Source organism: Coenobita brevimanus, chromosome 95 (assembly GCF_032717465.1).
Source record: "Coenobita brevimanus isolate Jiangsu-jjx chromosome 95, ASM3271746v2, whole genome shotgun sequence".
NCBI classification, from domain to species: Eukaryota; Metazoa; Arthropoda; class Malacostraca; order Decapoda; family Coenobitidae; genus Coenobita; species Coenobita brevimanus.
Genome location: NC_137048.1, coordinates 26,628,204 through 26,647,469, shown reverse-complemented (window position 1 = coordinate 26,647,469; position 19,266 = coordinate 26,628,204).

The window sequence follows — 19,266 nt, the reverse complement described above, 5'->3', positions numbered from 1 at the left end:
GTTCATGTTCCACGATTTATGACTGTCTAGAATTTATTGGCCAAGCTGGAAGAAACGACCAATGACCCTGCAACCGCGACGCACATGTACTCGTATAGGTGATTGTTTTTCGAGGGCATTACTCTCTCTCTCTCTCTCTCTCTCCACTGTTTCATTGTCCTCATTCACGGTAGCAGTAATCGAAACAGTTTTATGAATGGCGTTACCTACTGAGACAAACAATACGGTCCATGAATTGTTTTGCTTTATCATTATACCTGTATTCCTATTGCATTCGTTTTAATAAACAGCCGTCTTTTCTCTTCTAATAACTAATTTGACTCAACAGTTTTCTTTTCCACTGATTAGTTTCTCGTTTCTTTCCCTTCCTAGTATTCTGCCCTTCACCCAACCCCTAAAATTAGCTCAAGGCACGATACTTCAAAAAAATAGCATAAGGTACGATGCTCCAAAAATTAGCTTAAGATACGATACTTCAAATATTAGCTTGAGACACAAAACCTCAAAGATTAGCTTAAGGCACGATACTTCAAAAATTAGCTTAAGGCACGATACTTCAAAAATTAGCTTAAGGCACGATACTTCAAAAATTAGTTTAAGGCACGATACTTCAAAAATTAGATTAAGGCACGATACTTAAAAAATTAGTTTAAGGCACGATACTTCAAAAATTAGCTTAAGGCACGATACTTCAAGAATCAGCTTAAGGCACGATACTTCATTAGGCGGAAAAAAATAGAGTATGACCTACCTGCCTCTGACACCCCATTCCCTTACCCTGACAATCTCTCTCTCTCTCTCTCTCTCTCTCTCTCTCTGTTCTTCTAGTATCCAGCTCCTAACCGACACCAAAAGGTGCTTAACCATTTTTCTATGATAACTTTCTATTGTATCACTAGACGATTTTATTTTGAAAAGGGGGGACATCTGGTAGCGAACAGGTTAGTAATAAACCCCAATGACCCTTCTGTTATGAGTACAAATGTCTGGAGGTTGCAGTAAATAAATAAATAAATAAATAAGTAAATAAATAAAAATGCGTAATCGGAATGGAAGGAGTGAAGACACGGCATTTCTCTATAGGGAGAAAAATTGTGTATGGTCTGCCTCTCGAGAACTCACACATTCCCCTCCACCATAACAACAACGCTTTATGACTTCTGACAACAAAAGGCCGGGAGTGTAGGGCGCGTTCCACACGTTCCCCACTCGGCCAAAAGAGCGCCTTGAGCAGTGGTACTTGTAAGTGTCACGTCATGCTAAATTAACCTTCAACTCACTCGGCAAAGTGGATCCAGACTTATGGCTCTTCTGTTTAAAGGACCGTGGAAAAATGAGTGAGTGTGATGAAGCAGGAGCGAAATAGATAACAGCGGTGCAGTTAAATTCAGCACAACAATTTCTATTATGGGCGGTAGGAGAGGATGTGCTTCAGTTTACGATGTGCCTATCGTATTTAAGGGGTTAAAAGGAATTTACTGAGGGGATTTGGGCGTGTGAAGATCAAGAAGGAGACAAAGCAATAAAAAAGAGAGTACCTAAGGAAGGGTGACTTGGAGTATAGAGAGAAATTGGTGAGGAACTGACAAGGGGAAGTCAGAAAGATATTTTGTCACATCCTGCATGAACTACATATAAAAAATAAAAACTTAAACTGGCGAGTATCGAGTATACGAGGGTTAGCGAGTATCGAGTATACGAGGGTTAGCGAGTATCGAGTATACGAGGGTTAATAAGACTGACGATTATTTTAGTAAGCCCCATATCTTCCCTTACTATAAGAGACCCAATAATCGAATCCATATCCAGGTGTCCAACTGTTGGGTAAGAAAGGGCAATGGGGAAACAAACTTCGACCAAGATCCTGGCCAGCCAGAGAAGCAGGGGCGTAGCCGCAGAGGTCCATGGTCCCCCGACTGGCGCACCATTTTGAAATTTTGGTTTATTTAATGTACCGGGTATGCACATTGTGTAGTAAAGGGCCACTCCAAATTAGGGCTTGACCCCACCTTCGCATCCACTGCCAAGGGAAACTATAGGATAAAGCGTCTAGCAACATACAGACAGTCTACCGGAGTGAGCAGGGAACCGCATGTGCGTGCAATAAACTGGCGAGGAATCATAATAACCTTCATCCTTCCTCACCATACTCATCACTCCATCGGGCTTACCAGAGAACACGTCCTGTGATACTGTAGTCACACGTATTTTCTAATGATATAGCCATTCCAGTTCTCTGACCAAAGTAATGATAACAACGAAAATGAGGGAACAATCCTTTCTCCCTCGCCAATCAGTTTCTCTATTACCAGACGTCCATTCCCGGAGTTTAACCAGGGCGGCCGAGACAAAAATATCTATTCCCTATCACACATTTTCGCGGCACCCTAATTCATCGTCGCCCATGCATTCTTCCCCTATATTTCAAAGTCCTTCTCCATTTCCTTACTTCCAGTACAAAGGGGTCTCTCCAAAGCTGGGGGAAAAAAAAAAAAAAAAAAAAAAGGCTGGCGAAGGCAGTAATATAATTAGAAAGGCATCGAGGTATCGGTGAAATATTCGTATTGGCGATTGTTTTTAATCCTTTCATTATACATCTTTCGTAAGCAAAAAAAAAAAAGTTGATAATAATAATAACAGCAAAGAGAGAAAGGAAAAATTAATAAAGGTCCGGGAGTAAGAAGAGTAAAACAGAAATGTAATCATCGCTGTGAAGGGGTGAATATTCCCATCAAAGTTGTTTCTATCCACTCCCTTTGATACATTTGGCTCTCCATGCGACCTTAAGTTATATACATAAATTCTTGATATATATACAAAAATTCTTCATATATAAGCTTTTACTTCTAACACTATGCCAAGCCAGTGTTTATTATTTGAGAACTGCGAATGGCCGAGAAGATCCACCAAAAAGGCTGACTTAGGAATGTGTTATGGTTTAGATTATAGCCCATCAAGCAGTTACTGAGAGAGAGAGAGAGAGAGAGAGAGAGAGAGAGAGAGAGAGAGAGAGAGAGAGAGAGAGTGCGCAAAAAAGTGCGTTTATGTGTGCGCGTGTGTCGGTAAGTCAAAGTGCAAAGACATAATATTAACATTAAAGAAAACGTAAAAAGGGTGACTACTCTAAACCCCATTTCGTGCCCAGTAACAATGTCTGGACGCGTAGGATGGGTCGATTACACAAGATCAATTAATTAGACTGTCTCCGTTGGTTATCTGGTAAGGTCACGAGAATGTAAGACTGGGAACGGAAAAAGTACGGATGGGTAGGACGTAAACCGTATACAGGTGTGTGTGTGTGTGTGTGTGTGTGTGTGTGTGTGTGTGTGTGTATGTGTTGATAATACCGAAAAGACTAACATTTATATTTTTTTTAATATTCCCAAATGAAAGTCATTGCCTTGGCAGTCATCAGTGTTTTCATTTACCAAGCTTATCCCCCGACCGCAGCTAGGTAAAACACACACACACACACACACACACACACACACACACACACACACACACACACACAACGCATTTTTCTATCACTCAGTCTGGTTTCACTTAATGTTTTCTTTCCTATACTACATCGTCACTACATCACTACATCGTCACTTTGGGAGAATTACACTCCTGGTTTCACATGTAGGCACAGTTTTCTTTTGGTTTTCTAGTTTGGTTTTCAGGTTTCTAGTTGTCTTGATTCAAGTTTTGTTTTCAATTCTGATGTCGAGTTTTTAGATCCATGTTCAGTTATTTGTCACTTTCTTTTCTGATGAACATTCTTATGATTCTTTTCTTGTTAATTCGTGAAAGAGAGAGAGAGAGAGAGAGAGAGAGAGAGAGAGAGAGAGAGAGAGAGAGAGAGAAAGAGAAAGAGGACGATAATTCAACTGATTCAAATGTGGAAAAACAAATGATGATTAAAACCATGTGTGAACATGAAGAAGTGTGACAATAAGTGTGTATCAGTGAGTGAGTGCCACTGTTATGGTAAGCGAATATTAATCTACTGGTATTAAAGTGCTATTATAAGTGTGAATAAGTAAGTATGCGAGTGATAATGAGAAAGACTGTTTCAAGGGTAAGTGAGAAAGAAAGTGAGTAAATGAGAAAGAGAGTGGGAAACAGTGGGTAAGAAAGTGAATAAGGAAAGTGAGTGAATAATCGCTTCTGTGGGTGTGGGTGAGAGTGACAGCTGTGAGTGAGAGTGTATTTGTGAGAGAGAGAGAGAAGTGCTGTTATGAGGGAGAAGGCAGATTAGTGACTGACAGAAGGTTGAGAGAGAGAGAGAGAGAGAGAGAGAGGAGTCACTAGCACCACCAACCACCACTCATCACCACAACAGAATGACACTACAGGCAGCGAGATAACAAATTCAAATCCTAATCTTATCGAACTGCGAGGGGAAAAATACAGACGCTTACTGGGGAAAAACAACGTAAGCTAATATTCGGAGCAGTGACCCAAGGACGAGACTGAGATGAGTGAGACGAGAATGAGATGAATATGTTTGATCTCATCGGTAAAATGACAACTTTTCAAAATCTAAGTCTTGGTACTGACAATATCTTAAAAATGGAATGGAGATGATTACTAATCCGTCTAAATGAAGTGTCTTTCTCTTAACCTGGATAAAAGTAATTACAGAAAGCATGAATACAATATAAAACAAGCCACTATGCTGAAGGAATTAAACTATATATATATATATTAAAGTGATCCCTGAATACTCTTGAATTCTGAATATTTATGAGACGAAGAAAATTACTAACAGACCATCAGAGACTAGAATATTCATAAAGGAATTAAAGGAGAATGTAAGTACTAGAATGTTAATGAGACAAAAGTGGAATAAGAACGTATGTAAGGTTAGAATGTCCAGAAATGAGAATGTAGGCAACAGAATGATAAGCTAAGAATATAAGAATAAAAAGAACATATGAGATTTAATACTGATAAGACCACACTGTATGAGACGAGGACGGTAAATGAGCTGAGAATGATCTTAAAATAAACTTTTTTTTTTTTACTAGTAAGAATGATGTTAAACTGAGTCAAGAATGAGAAGAGTAAGGCAATAGAATGAGACAAGGGATGTATGTGTGTGTGTGTGTGTGTGTGTGTGTGTGTGTGTGTGTGTGTGTGTGTGTGAGAGAGAGAGAGAGAGAGAGAGAGAGAGAGAGAGAGAGAATGGCAGAATGCAAACCTAGTCTGACACAACGACGAATAAGAGTGTGATTAGAAAGGGAGACTAAAGGAGTGATAAAATAATGATGAAAATGAGCCAAGCGTGATCAGTGAAAGAAGAGTGAGATGAGTGTGTGAGAAGAGTGAGATGTATGTGTGAGATGGGTGTGATGAGCGTGTAAGAAGAGTGAGATGAGTGTGCGAGAAGAGTGATATGAGTGTGTGAACAGTGAGATGAGTCTGTGAGAAGAGTGATATGAGTGTGTGAGAAGAGTGAGATAAGCGGAAAGAGGGCAGACTGAGATAAGTGATTCAAGAGTGACACAACAGAGAAAAGAATTATTGAAGAATGAAACTACAAATAAAAGCAGAGAAAGGACAGAAATACAAGAGTGAAAAGCGAGAGAGAAGAGACAAGAGTGACTAAGAAACAGACAAGGAAGAAAGGAGGGTAATACACGAGTGGGGGGAGACTGGGAAAGTGATAACAGAATGAGGAGGGGATGATAAAGGTGATATAAGAGTACGATAGGAGAACAATGAATAAGATAGGAGAAAAAGACCCAGCAAAGACAGAGAAAGGCTGGTAATACAAGGCCAAGGGTAGAGAGAGGATAAGAGACAGAGAATAAGTAATATAAAAAGAGACATACGTGTGGATAAGAGAAGAAACAGCGACAGAAGAAAGACCGATTTGATAAGAGGCCAAAAGATAAGATAAGAGATAGAGAACGAAGAGAGAGATGGTAATACAAGAGTAAGGGGAGACGGACAGAATGGAGGGGAGCGACTTGCCCTCACCCGCACACCACCGCCACACACACACTGACGCTACGAGGGGACACACACATACACACCCAAACACACCCCACTCTCTCCCCTCAATCCCTCCTCTCCCCTCTCCTTCGTCTCTCCCATCTTTTCCCTCCCCTCATCCCTCCTCTCCTCTCTCCTTCACCCGTCTCTTCCCTCCATACTTCCCCTCTTTCTTTCCCCTCATTCCTTCCCCATCTCCTCCCCTCTCAGCTCATCCCCTTCTCCTATTCCTCTCTTTCACATTTCCCTTCTTTCCTTTAATTTACCTCATTTTTTCTCCCCCTATCATTCATACATCTCATCATCCTCTCTCCTTTCTTTCCCATCGCTTTCCCCTCTGTTGCACCTTTCTCTCTCTCTTTTCCCCTCCCTTCCACCCTTTCCCATTCCTTTATATTCCCCTCTCCCTCTGCATTCTCCCTAGCCTCCCTTTTCTTCCCTTTCCGAATCCCCTTCCTCTTCCCCTCACATCACGTCTTTCCTTCCTCACTTCTCCCCTTCTTCTCTCAGTATTCCCCTCCTCTCTCTCTCTCTCTCTCTCTCTGCTGAGCCTACACAGTTCCCCTCCCCCCCATCTCTCTCCCTCCCCTCTTCACTTCTCCACTCCCTCTCCCCCTCACTCTTGCACACTCTCTTTCCCCCCTCACCTCTCCCCCTCACTCTTCCACTCTCTCTCCCCTCCTCATTCCTACAACTTCACTCCTCGCCCTCTTCCGCCATCCCCCCCCATACATGCTTCCCTTACTCCCCCCTCCCTCTCCCCTCCTCCTCTCTCTCCTCTTCCTACCTCCCCTCTCCTCCCCTTACCCTATATACACTCTCCCCTCTCCAACTCCTCTCATTCTTCCCCTAACCCCCTCCATTTTCTCCTAACCTCTCTCTCTCTTATACGTCATACAAACTCTCCCCTCACTCTTTCTTTTCCCCTCCCTCCTCCCCTCTTTTTTCCTCCTTCACCTCCTCTCACTTCTTACATTCTCCCCTCCCTCCCTCCTCCTTCTCCCCTCCTTCCTTCCCCTTCTCCCATCCTTCTACGTCCGTCTCTCTCCCCTCGTTGACATTCGACGTTCCCCTCTGTTTCTCAAATTCTCTAACTTCCTGAAATTATCTGCGCTCGCTCTCTCTCTCTCTCTCTCTCTCTCTCTCTCTCCTACATCTTCCCGTTCGTTTTCCTTTCCTTATATCATCCCCATCTCATTCATTTCCTGTCATTTTCTCCCCTCGCATCTCACTCTCATTTCTACCTGTCCCTCCCTTTCCCTTTTTTCCTTCTCCCCCCCCTCTCTCTCTCCCTTCCCTCACTGTCTTCTTCCCCTCTTCCCTTCATCTCCCTTCTCCTTTCACCCTCTCTCCCCTCTTCCTTCCCTACCTTCCCCCCCTCTCTTTCCACTCTATATACAACTGTTTCCCCTTCTTACATGTCTTCCGATATTTGTACTGGTATCTTTCTTTCTTTCTTCCATTCATCCATCCATCCATTCATCTACGCAAATCCTTCATTCATTCATCCATCCATTCACCTATCTTTCCTTCATTCATCCATACACTTATCTATCTTTCCTTCAATCACCCATCCATTCATCTGTTCTTCATTCATTCATCCATCCATTCATCTGTCCTTCCTTCATTCATCCATACACTTATCTATTCTTCATTCACCCATCTATTCATCTATTCTTCATTCATACATCCATCCATTCATCTATCCTTCCTTCATCCATCCATTTATTAATCCATCCTTCCTTCTTCACGCATCCATCCATTCATCTATTCCTCCTTCATTCTTCCATCCATTCATCTATCCATCCTTCATTCATCCATACGTTTACCTATCTTTCCTTCCGTCATCCGTTCATTCATCGATCCTTCATTCATTCATCCATTCAGTCATCTATCCTTCATCCATCCACCCATCTACCCATCCATCTATCCTTCCTTCAGTCATCCATCCTTTCTTGCATATTCAGTAATTCTCTATGTCCTTTACTCGTCTGTTTTTACTTTTTCCTTCACATGGTTCGCATCTCAATTCCTCCATCCCTCCTATTTAGTTCCCTATCTCAAATATTTACAATTTTTTTCCTTTTTCCCCTTCTACGTTTCCCTATAAAATCAATTTGCTTTCATCTGATACAGCTTCATTCTGAGGGACTGGTGGGTGAGGAGAGAGCCGTCCGTATTTCCTCTCTTCCCTGTCTCCTCTGGTTCTTATTTTCTCTCTCTTCTCCATAAATCCCCAGTCTCTTTTCCTTATCACTTTGCTTATCTCCTCTGGTTCTTATCTTCCATGCCATTCTACTCCATGAATCTCAAATCTTCTCTCCTTATTCTCTTTCTGACATAATATTTTTTTTACTGATTCCATGCTTTGTGTTCTGTCAGTGGAAATGATAATTGCGAGAAACTTTCCAACCCTCTCTTCTGTCTCCTTTACATTTTATCTTCTCTTTTCTCTCCATACTGATCATCTCTTCTTACTATTTCTTGGACACAACATCATTTCAAAAGTTTCCCTGTCAATTTTTGTCAAAGGGAGAGGTAGTTGAGGAGAAGGCCTGTCTTATATCCAATCTCTATCTCCTTTTCTTCTTATCATCTATCTTCCCTCTAATCTCTCATTTCCTTCCTATATTTTTGACATGATATATATTTCTCGACAGTTTCCTTGCAGATGTTATACTCGTGGGTGGGAGAAAAAATCGTACCTCCTATCTCCTTCGTCTCCTATATACTGATTTCGTTTAACATGCCATTCTAATTCCTTTGCATATGTACCAGAGGGAGTGCAGGTGAAGGAATTCTCTCTCTCTCTCTCTCTCTCTCTCTCTCTCTCAACTGCATATCTCCTCAACAATCAGATAAGATCCGTATTGCTAATTAATACTGATAACAATAACATGCTCCAACAAACCCCATTACCCGGTACAGCTTAACAATACAATATATTCCTTTGAGACATTATTATTTTTTTTATTTTTAGTTTCTATCTCGCTGTCAGTAAGTAATTTTATTCAGGTATCGAGAAACCCCAAAGTCTCAACAGTATATTAATTTCTCATAGTTATCTAAGTAATTTCTCCGTCTACTACCAACCGCCTAATCTCCATGTTCGTGTGTGTGTGTGTGTGTGTGTGTGTGTGTGTGTGTGTGTGTGTGTGTGTGTGTGTGTGTGTGTGTGTGTGTGTGCTTGACGTATGTATGCATAACTTACCTACCAAGAGACGAGTTAGACAGGGGGATACGTTAACTAAAACATCACATACGTCTGATATTTTTCGTTAATATAGGCAACATATTATTCTACACTTGTTTTATGAACGCCGATATGCTATTCTTAAATCCAACAAATTTATGACTGTGGTTTTTATTAAGGAAGATTAAGTATGAAGTGGTAAGGCAAGCTGGAGAAGTACAGGGTATGGTCTATGAGGGAGGGTGTATGGAAGTGTAGCTATTGGAGGAAGGAGAAGCAGACCGAGAGCGATGTAGGACTTAGAAAAAGGGTGACGTGTGGTGATGGGAGGGGTCGTTGCTAAGTAGGGATAAAAATAAGACATGATTCTTTTCTAGTGTGTTTTTTTTTTACTCATATGATGCAGCGTCAGGCAACATATAAATAAAGATAAAAGTCATCTATGTTTTCCTATAATTCATCTGCTTTTATTATCTCACGCCTTCCCATTTTCTTTCAGTCTCTCTCTCTCTCTCTCTCTCTCTCATGCTCTTTCATCTTCTCTCTTACATTTATTGCCTATAACTTCCTCTTTAATTAAGTTTGCTGCTTGTACCAATCTACTCAGTTATCCCCCCCCCCTCTCTCTCTCTCTCACACACACACACACACACACACACACACACACACATTTACGAGTTCCCTATCTCACACACAGTTCCTCATATTCTCTCACTCTCTCACTTTCTCTTATACTTGCTCACTCACACTAAGCCTATTGCTCTCCCCCCTAATCTCCCCTAATACACTGTCTTAATGTACCCCCCTTCTCTCTCTCTCTCTCGCTCTCTTCCGGTTTTAATCCCTCTGTTTGCCTTTTCTCTTTTAAAATATTCTTTCACCAGTCCACCCTCTATCCTGTTATCATTCACCGGTCTCTATCTCTCTCTCTCTCTCTCACGCACATGTATTTCCTCCCTTTTTCGTTCTGTCGCCATTTATATTCTCTTTACACTGTCTCTCTCTCTCTCTCTCTCTCTCTCTCACACACACACACACACACACACACACACACACACACATTTTTTTCCTTTTTTTTGCTATTTACATTCTCCCTTTTCCAAACTCTCTCTCTCTCTCTCTCTCTGCTCCTCCTAACCCCATCACCCTCCTGTTCCCCTTCTCTTCTGACCAATTATTTTTAACCCTTGGCAGTGGCGTATCTCACTCATATACGCTCGCACTCTCTTTCTCTCACTTTTTATCGCTCTCTCTTTGTCTCGCTCACCTTTCAACTCTTACGCCCCGTGTCTGTCTCTGTCTCTCTCTGTTTCTCTTTGTCGCTGTCTGTTTGTGTGCCTCTCTCTCTCTCTCTCTCTCATCACAAGTAGCATTCATTCAGGTCAATATACTAATGACATTTTTACAGACCTGTCAGAAATAAAGCATAAGAGATTCATCAGTAATAAAAATGTTAGAGAGAGAGAGAGAGAGAGAGAGAAACTTTTACCTCTTCTCTGAAATATTTAACCCCTATAGTACGATGTTTTTTTCCCCCATAATACTCTTGCTCTTCTTACACGCTTATATATCACCAGAGACCTCCCATAATGCTGAGATTCGCCCCTTCAGACAGAGGACGTCATTTTTAGGCTTTTTTTGCTGCCAGACGACTGTAGTGGGGAAAAAATATATATCATCCTAGCAGTAAGAATGAAGGATCCAAAAAAGAAAGAAAAAAGAAAGGAGAATGTGGAAAAATGGAAGAAAAGAAAACGAGAAAAAATATAGAAAAGAAAACGACAAAAATAAAGAAAGGAAAGAAAATGAGAAAAAACTGAGAAAACGAGAAAAAAAAACAAAGAGGAGAAAACAAGAAAAAAATAAAGACGAGATAAAAAAATAAAGAAAGGAAAGAAAACGAGAAAAAATTGAGAAGAAAATGAGAAAAAAACAAACATAGAGGAGAAAACAAGCAAAAAATAAAGACGAGATAACGAGAAAAAATAAAGATTGCCTAAGGTTGAAGAAAATCGTCTGTATATTGCAAAAACATAAAAAAATTGGCACAAGAATATACGGGCAAATGAAAATCAATTAGCTTTTCAACAGGATCGCTTATTTTTTATCTTCACTTTTCATTCACTAGACAATGTTAATCGTATTATGGAAGACCTCTCGCAGTGAAGGGGTTACTAGTGTAGCCAGCTATACCCATTTCACTCTAACTTGGCCTAAAAGTGTCATCTCTCTATTTTGAATGCTGACCCGTTACAAGAGATTAACACTAGAATCTGGCGCTGGTCAAGAGGAAGTGCTCTATGGAAATGATGCATAGCTTTGTCTTTTTCTGTCAATGAGCTACGTGAAATATGCAGCAAACGTGTGAAAATCTAGGCCAAGTTAAGGTGAAATCAGTACAGTACGATGCCTCTCTGCCACACGAGGTAGTGCTGGTGGCGTCGGGGATTCAGAGGTATACGGAAGTGATTATCAAAGCCTGTTGCTGTTTTTTTTTTTTTTTTTTTTTTTAGCTGGGCACTCAGTTGATAGTTCTCCTACGTATTTGTCTTCATTTTCTTCTTTTCCGTATCCAATCTACAGTATTCTATTTATCAATGTGAAATACTCGTTGAATATTGACGATGATGATGCCGCTACTGACACCTTTCACCTTAAATCTGTATGTAAAGTAATTTCTTAAAATCTTATGTTGTTACCGCATGCAAATTATAAAGGTGTGAGCGGAGACACCTCCTGGAAGCAAGACTAAAATAAAAACATTAGGCACTGAAGTGAGGGGTAATGCAGATATATACTTCCAATCCTTCCACAAATACAAGCCCCTCTATGCTGAATAAAATCGTCTCTCGGTACTAAGAATTAAAAAAAAAATCGCGTTGCTCCTCTATGCTGAATAAAATCGTCTCTCGGTACTAAGAGTGAAAAAAAAAAAAAAAAAAAATCTTGCCCTAAACAGATTATCAGGAGAAGAACGGGATATTGGAGGTCTTATAAATGTGTATTGGTGGTTCCTGATACTCGCCATTGTGTGAAAATAGCCAGCCTTCACCTTCAGTCTCTCACATGTCGCTAAAATACCGCGAAAAATAGAATCGCTCCTACTTAACGTGCTTAGGCTCTACCCCCTCCTCTCTCTCTCTCTCTCTCTTAGATCGACCAACGTACACACACACACACACACACACACACACACACACACACACACACACACACACACACACACACGAACACGCGCGAAAGATAAAGATATATAGCTATAGATATACAGAGAGAGAGAGAGAGAGAGAGAGAGAGAGAGAGAGAGAGAGCACATACGCCCACGTAAACATACGCTCGGGTATATTTCATGTAAGTATTGTACATTCAAGCACACAATCATTCTCTCTCTCTCTCTCTCTCTCTCTCTCTCTCTCCACGCAAAAGAGCAGAGCCAATACAAGGGAGGAGGGGAGTAAGAGGTTGGGGTCCGGGGAAGTAAGGGGGGGTTAAGGCAGTAGGGGGATCTACGCCCCCTCCTGACACTAGACAGCCTGGCAGACGACGTGGTGGAAGGGGGGGGGGAGGACTTGGAGGCGAGGAGGCGGTGTGGAGAGAGGGGTGGGGGAGAGGTAGGGGTAAGGGAGAGAGGAAGGAGTGAAGTGGAAGTCAGAGAAGAGGAGGGAAGAGGAAAGAGGGGGTAACAGGATGAGAACAGTAGGGGAGAGGGAGAAGGAGAGGAAAGGGAGAGGAGTGTAATAGGAATGCTGAGATGGGGGAGGAAAGGGGAAGGGAGCAGGAGAGGAAAAGGTAGAGGAGAAGGAGAGGAAAGGGGAGGAGAGAGAAAAAAAAGAAAAAAAGAAAATAGGATGTGAGGAGAAGGATGGGATGAAGAAGTGAAAGGGAGAGGAACAGAAAAAGGAAAGTGGAAGATGAGGGTGGGTAGGAGAGGAAAGTAAGGCAAAGAAAACTGTGGGGTAGAGGGAGAAATGTTATAAAAAGAGAAGAGAGTGATGCAGAGGGAGGAAGAGGAGGGAAAAGGGAAGTGAAGGGGAGGGAATGAAGAGAAAGAGGAGAGAGGGATAGCATGGGAAGGGAAGAAAGGGAAAGATGAGAGAGGGATATTATGGGAAGGGAAGGGAGAAGAAAAACAAGGGGGAAATGGAGAGAAGGGGGAGGAAAGGGACAAATGTGACAAGTAAATAAAAATGTAGAAAGAGAGAAGGAAACGGGACAATACAAAGAGAAATGAGAGGAGGGCATGGAAGAGGGAAAAAATGTGTATAAGACAGAAAATGGAGGGGAAGAGGGAGAATGAGAGGAAGAGCGAGAGGGAGAGGAAGGGGAAGGAAGAAGAAGTAGGAGACAGAGAAGAAGGAGAGGCAAAGGGATTGGAGTAGGGATGTAGAGAAAAGTGGGTGAAAGGAAGGAAGAGGAGACAAGAGTATGCGAGAAGACGGAGTGAGAAAGGGGAAGCAGGTAAGAAAGGAGAGGACTGGCGAAAAGAGGAAAAGAGGAAGAAAGGGGAAGGAGAGGAGGAAGGGGAAGGAGGGGAGGAAGGGGAGGGAGGAAATAAAAGACAGAAAGAAGACAGTGGAAGGAAATGTGATTATTAAAGGAGAAGGAAAGAATAGAGGAGAGGGAGACGTTACAGAGAAGGACGACTAGGAGGAGACGATGTGGAGGGGAGGAAGACACACCTTCACTATGAAAAACAAAGGGAATTATGGAATTAAAGCACAAATCGGAGCGGAGATAGAAAAAATAAAAACAGGATGAGATATAGCATATAACAAGTAAGGAGAGACCATGCGAAAGAACGTATGGCACACACTGATGGGAGTGTATGGATATATAGGGTATATATATATATGTGTGTGTGTGTGTGTGTGTGTGTGTGTGTGTGTGTGTGTGTGTGTGTGTGTGTGTGTGTGTGTGTGTGTGTGTGTGTGTGTGTGTGTGAGGCTACAAGAATGAATGAATACATAATATCTATGAAAGAACTAAATCTTAAAGAGTGAAAAATAAGGATGATAAGACGAGAGGGCAGAAGAAAGGAGAGATGGATGGAAGAAAAATAAAATACAAGAGCAAGAGAATCAAGTAAGGATTAAGATGAAAAGGGAGGAGACTGACACTAGTGAAAGAGACTGAGTAAACTATGACGTAAATGGAAAGAGATGAAAGACGGTAAGTAAAAATATATAACTCTCTCTCTCTCTCTCTCTCTCTCTGAACTAGGTCAGTGGGTAGTGACGTATGGTGGAGGAAGGGAGGGGGAAGGAAGGGAGAAATGTACGTGATGGTGGAGGGCAAAGGGGAGAGAGGCGGGAAATGGGGGGTGGGAAGAGAGAGGAAAGAGATGAGGAGAAAGCAGGGAGAGGGGGAGGAGGAAGGAGAATAGGGGAGGGGAAGGAGTCGGTGGAGAAGGACGTGGAGAGGTGATGGAGTGAGGGAAGAAGTGCTGAGTGGGACAGGTGTTGTGTGGAGTAAAAGGGGTGAGGGGTAAAATTTGCAGGGTGGAGGGATACGAGTGAAGAATAAGGGATGACGAAGGGGGAAAGTGAGTTGGAGAGGAGAGAAGAGGATAAGAGGAGATGGAAAGACGGAAGAGGAGAACAGAGGGCACGAGGGAAATGATGAAAAGGAAAAGCGTGAAAAGAGACAAAAAAAAGATGGCCCGAGGGGAAGGTTACAAAGATTAAGAGGGAATAAAAAAAAGGAAACCAAGAAAGCTACTGGTTTTTTTCCTTTTTTTTTTTTTTTTTTTTTTAGAGAGAGAGAGAGAGCTACTGTGCCCATGGTAGGCTGTTTTAGGCTTACCAATTTTATGAGTCAAAGATAAGGAAAATAAAACAACAAGGCTCCCCTCTTACAACCACCACGCTCTACAGTCGGGGTCGGCATGAAAATGAGATCGAAAAGGAGAGGGGTAAGGACAGAAGGGGAGAGGGGAGAGCTGACTGAGAGGTACAGAGGTGGTGGGGAGTTGGGAGAAGGAGTTTGCGAGGGTGAGGGGAAAAGTGAGGAGAGAGAGGGATGTAGTGGGGGTGAGGAGAAAGGGTGCTGTGAAGGACGTGGTAGGGGTGCAGTGAAAAAGCAAGAGGGTTGGGGAAGGGGTGGGAAGTATTGTGAGAAGGAGAGGGGTGACTGGGAAGGGAGGCAAGAGAGACGACAAGGAAGGGAAAAAAGAAGAGTAGCGTTGGGGGGAAATGTAAGGAGGTAGGTGTGTGGTGTGCAGAGAAAGGATGGTGGGGTGGGGTGGTGGGGGTGCTGTGAGGGGAAATGAATAAAATAGAGAAACTGGATAGGGTGGGGAGAGGGGTGAGGTGGAAAGGAAGGGTTGGGTGGGGAGAGTGGTGAAGTGGGGAGAAGCGAAGCGGACAGGAAGGGTGGGGTGGGGTTGGGTAAGGGGGAAGTGGCAAGGGTGAGATAGGGTGGGGAGACGAGTGAAGCGGAAGGGGTGGGGGTGGGGGGCATGAGAGGAGCCCCGCCCTGGGCCAACAACCCGTAGCAGACTGACCTCGCCTCTCTTCCGTATAAACGAGGTCACACCCCCGGCAGCTGACACCCTTCAACATTACACCCAGACACACCTGACACCATTACACACCACATGGCACCATCTGACACCACACCGCCACACCTGACACCATTACACACCGCATGACACCACTACCCTTGACACTGTATACATAGTTGATATCATTATACACTATACTCGTATGACACCAACTGAAACATGACACCACAGACACTTGACTCCATTACACACTGCCTGACGCCACCTGACACATAACACTACATATATATTTGACACCATTACACTGCATGACACCAAGACACGACAACACACAAACACGATTAACACATATAATACCACTTGACATCGTATGACACAACATTACATCACTCAACATGACACAACCACACTTCACTGTACTTACGATACGAATTAACACCACGGAGTTTGACACCATACGACACCACACATATTCACTTGACAAAACACCACCACACCACACATCCGCACCTGACACCATATGACACCCAGCTCTATCTATTATCCACACATGACACATGACACTGACACCAGAAGATCAGTACCATCAATGACAATAACAAAGGAAAGAAGAAATATCAAACTGCGACAAAGATGGAATCAAGGGTGAAATAAAGAAAAAAAGGAGAAATACTGAAACTAAAAGAAAGGAAGAAAACACGAAAGAAAATCAATAAAGGAAGGATTAAAGGTTAAACTGAGAAAAGGGAGACCTATAGAATTAAAAGAGAGACAAAAAGCCAGGAAATAAAATAAAACGAAAGAAAAAAAATAGAAAAAGGAAAAACGGAACAACAACTGGAAAGAAGAACAACGGAAGTAAGGAAGAAAAAAAAGCAGGAAAATAAAACAATATAAAAGTAAAGAAGAAATCCAGAAAGCATAAAAGACTAGAAAAGAGAGAGAAACAAAATGGAATATTCATGAAAGTAAGAGTATAAAGAACAGGAAAGGAAACAAATACAATAAAATAATACGGAAGGAGACAGATATTCGTAGAGAGAGAGAGAGAGAGAGAGAGAGAGAGAGAGAGAGAGAGAGAGAGAGAGAGAGAGAGAGGGGAAAGAAAAACACTACCCAGAATCGCACCAACAATAACTCACAGGAAAGCAACTAGCACCCCATTGGTCAGTCCAAGAGTAAACAAAGCCCCAGGACCAATCAGCGAACAGTTTCCATCCTCCCTTTAAGAAATCCAATGAGGGAGCAGTCAATTCATCACGGAGAAATTAAGAGGGGAATTATACCTGTCAGAATAAGTCAGGATGGATGGGAGAAACAGGGCACGGGGTTATTAAAGAGTGGTAACTCTTTGGTGGGGGAGGAAGTGGGTTAAAGAATGTGTTTTGGGGTGAGGTGAGGGATAAGGTGAGGGGTGGGGTGGGGTTGGTGTGCGGTTAGGTTAGGTTAAGTTAGACCAGGCTATGTTGGCTTTGGTCAGACAAGATCAGGTTAGGTTCGGGTAGTTAGGGTTAGGTTAGGGTAAGGTAGGGTAATTCTGGTAAGATTTGGCTAGGTTAGGTTGGACTGGGTTAGGTTAGATCAGATGACGCTGCGTTAGGCCAGATTAGGCTGCATTAAGTTGGGAGGGAAAACAGGTTTGGAGGTCACTGGAAAGTCGTAACTCTTAGCTGGGGTGGAAAGGGGACAGTTGTGTGGCAAACAAGGGTTGCCTGGGTTGGGTGAAGGATGCTGAGGTTGGGTTAGATCAGGTCAGGTCAGGATAGAAATGGTTTGGTTACTTTCAGTACAGAACTGCTGTCGATTATTCAACTGTGGTTACTCTTAGTGTGGGAGAGGATGTGCGGTGCTGTGGTGCAATTAAGGGTTGCTTAGAGTTGGTGACGGCAAGTGCCAGGTTAGGGTAATTTATGGTAGGCTAGGTTAGGTTTGGTTAGGTTGAGGCAAATTAGCTTTAGTTATGTATTGTCAGGCTAGTTAAGTAAAGGCAGTGGATTAGCTTAGGTTCGTCAAGTAAGATTAGATTGAGTTACATCACATGACGCTAGGTTAATGAGATTACGTTAAGCTGCGTTAGTATATGTTATAAAACTATGTTATATTAGGTTTGGCTGGGTTAGGCTACACTGCTGAGTTGGAGTGGATGCGACATGGGGTACGATAAGTAATGGCTGTGCAAGATGAGGGTTAGGGAAGGTAAAATTGGGGTGAATAGGTGTAGATCAGGGTTGGGGTGAACAGGTGTTGATAAGGGTTAGGGTGAGTAGGTGTAGATCAGGGCTAGGGTGAGTAGGTGCAGATCAGGGTTGGGGTGAATAGGTGAAGATCAGGGTTGGGGTGAGTAGGTGTAGATCAGGGTTGGGGTGAGTAGGTGTAGATCAGGGTTGGGATGAACAGGTGTAGGTTAGGGCTGGGGGAGTAGGCAGAGAAGAGTAAATCCCTAAGGAATGTGTATGCAAATGTGCTAATACTGGAAGTCATATGTGCTGCCTTGAAAGTCTGTTGCCCCACCACACGACGTCTGTTTGTGTCTCTTAGTCACTGTTTGCAGCCACCTGTTACTGGTCCTTGCTCTCTTTTGTTATCTCCTCTCTCTCTCTCTCTCTCTTTCTCTCTCTCTCACTCCCTACTTACCTACCTACCTACCTATCTGTTTATCTATCTATCTACCTATCTCTCTTTCGCTGTTAGGGGGTAAACCATTCTGCTAATATTGACTCTGGGCCATCAAGAAAGGATACCGATCTCTCTCTCTCTCTCTCTCTCTCTCTCTCTCTCTCTCTCTCTCTCTCCCTGGCTACATATATTCCGTCTCTCCCTCATGTAAACTACCCCGCCACCTGCCTACAGAAGTTTACTTCTGCTGTAAACTCCCAGCACTTTTTTCCCACCAAGTTCATTTTCTTTGACCCAAGCTTTTTGAAGGGGTGACTTAAAGAAATAATTACCACTCACTACCTCCGAAATTATGTCAGTTTAGCGTCAGCCGTATCAGAGAGCGACTTAGATCCTTGAATTTGTTGATGTGTGTGTGTGTGTGTGTGTGTGTGTGTGTGTGTATCTCTCTCTCTCTCTCTCTCTCTCTCAATGCTCGGCGATTTATTTAAACTTACGGGAGACTTGTAGCAGTGAATGGAATAATGAATGGCCTCTTCAGTTAGTGAGGGAGAGGAGCGCTTTCACGTGGTGGCACCGATTTAACTGTGTGCCTCCACTGCCTAGTTCACAAGTTCCTGAGGTCCCTCCCTACCCCCAAAAAGAAAGATGGACTCCAGGAAGGGAACTTCAACCTGCAGTTCACTAGGTTACGTTTCAGATGAACCTGTGGCTACAACAACAAAACAACAACAACTACTACTACTGCTACTGCTACTATTACAACAACTACTACTACTACTACTACTACTATTATTATTATTATTATTATTATTATCATTATTACTACTACTACTACTACTACTACTTCTATTACTACTGCTGCTGCTGTTGCTGTTTCTAACCTCTCTATTTCAAAAAGTCTCTCACAAACTAAATAATATCTTGTGGCAGTACCAAGAATTAAATATAAAAAGAAAATGCCATC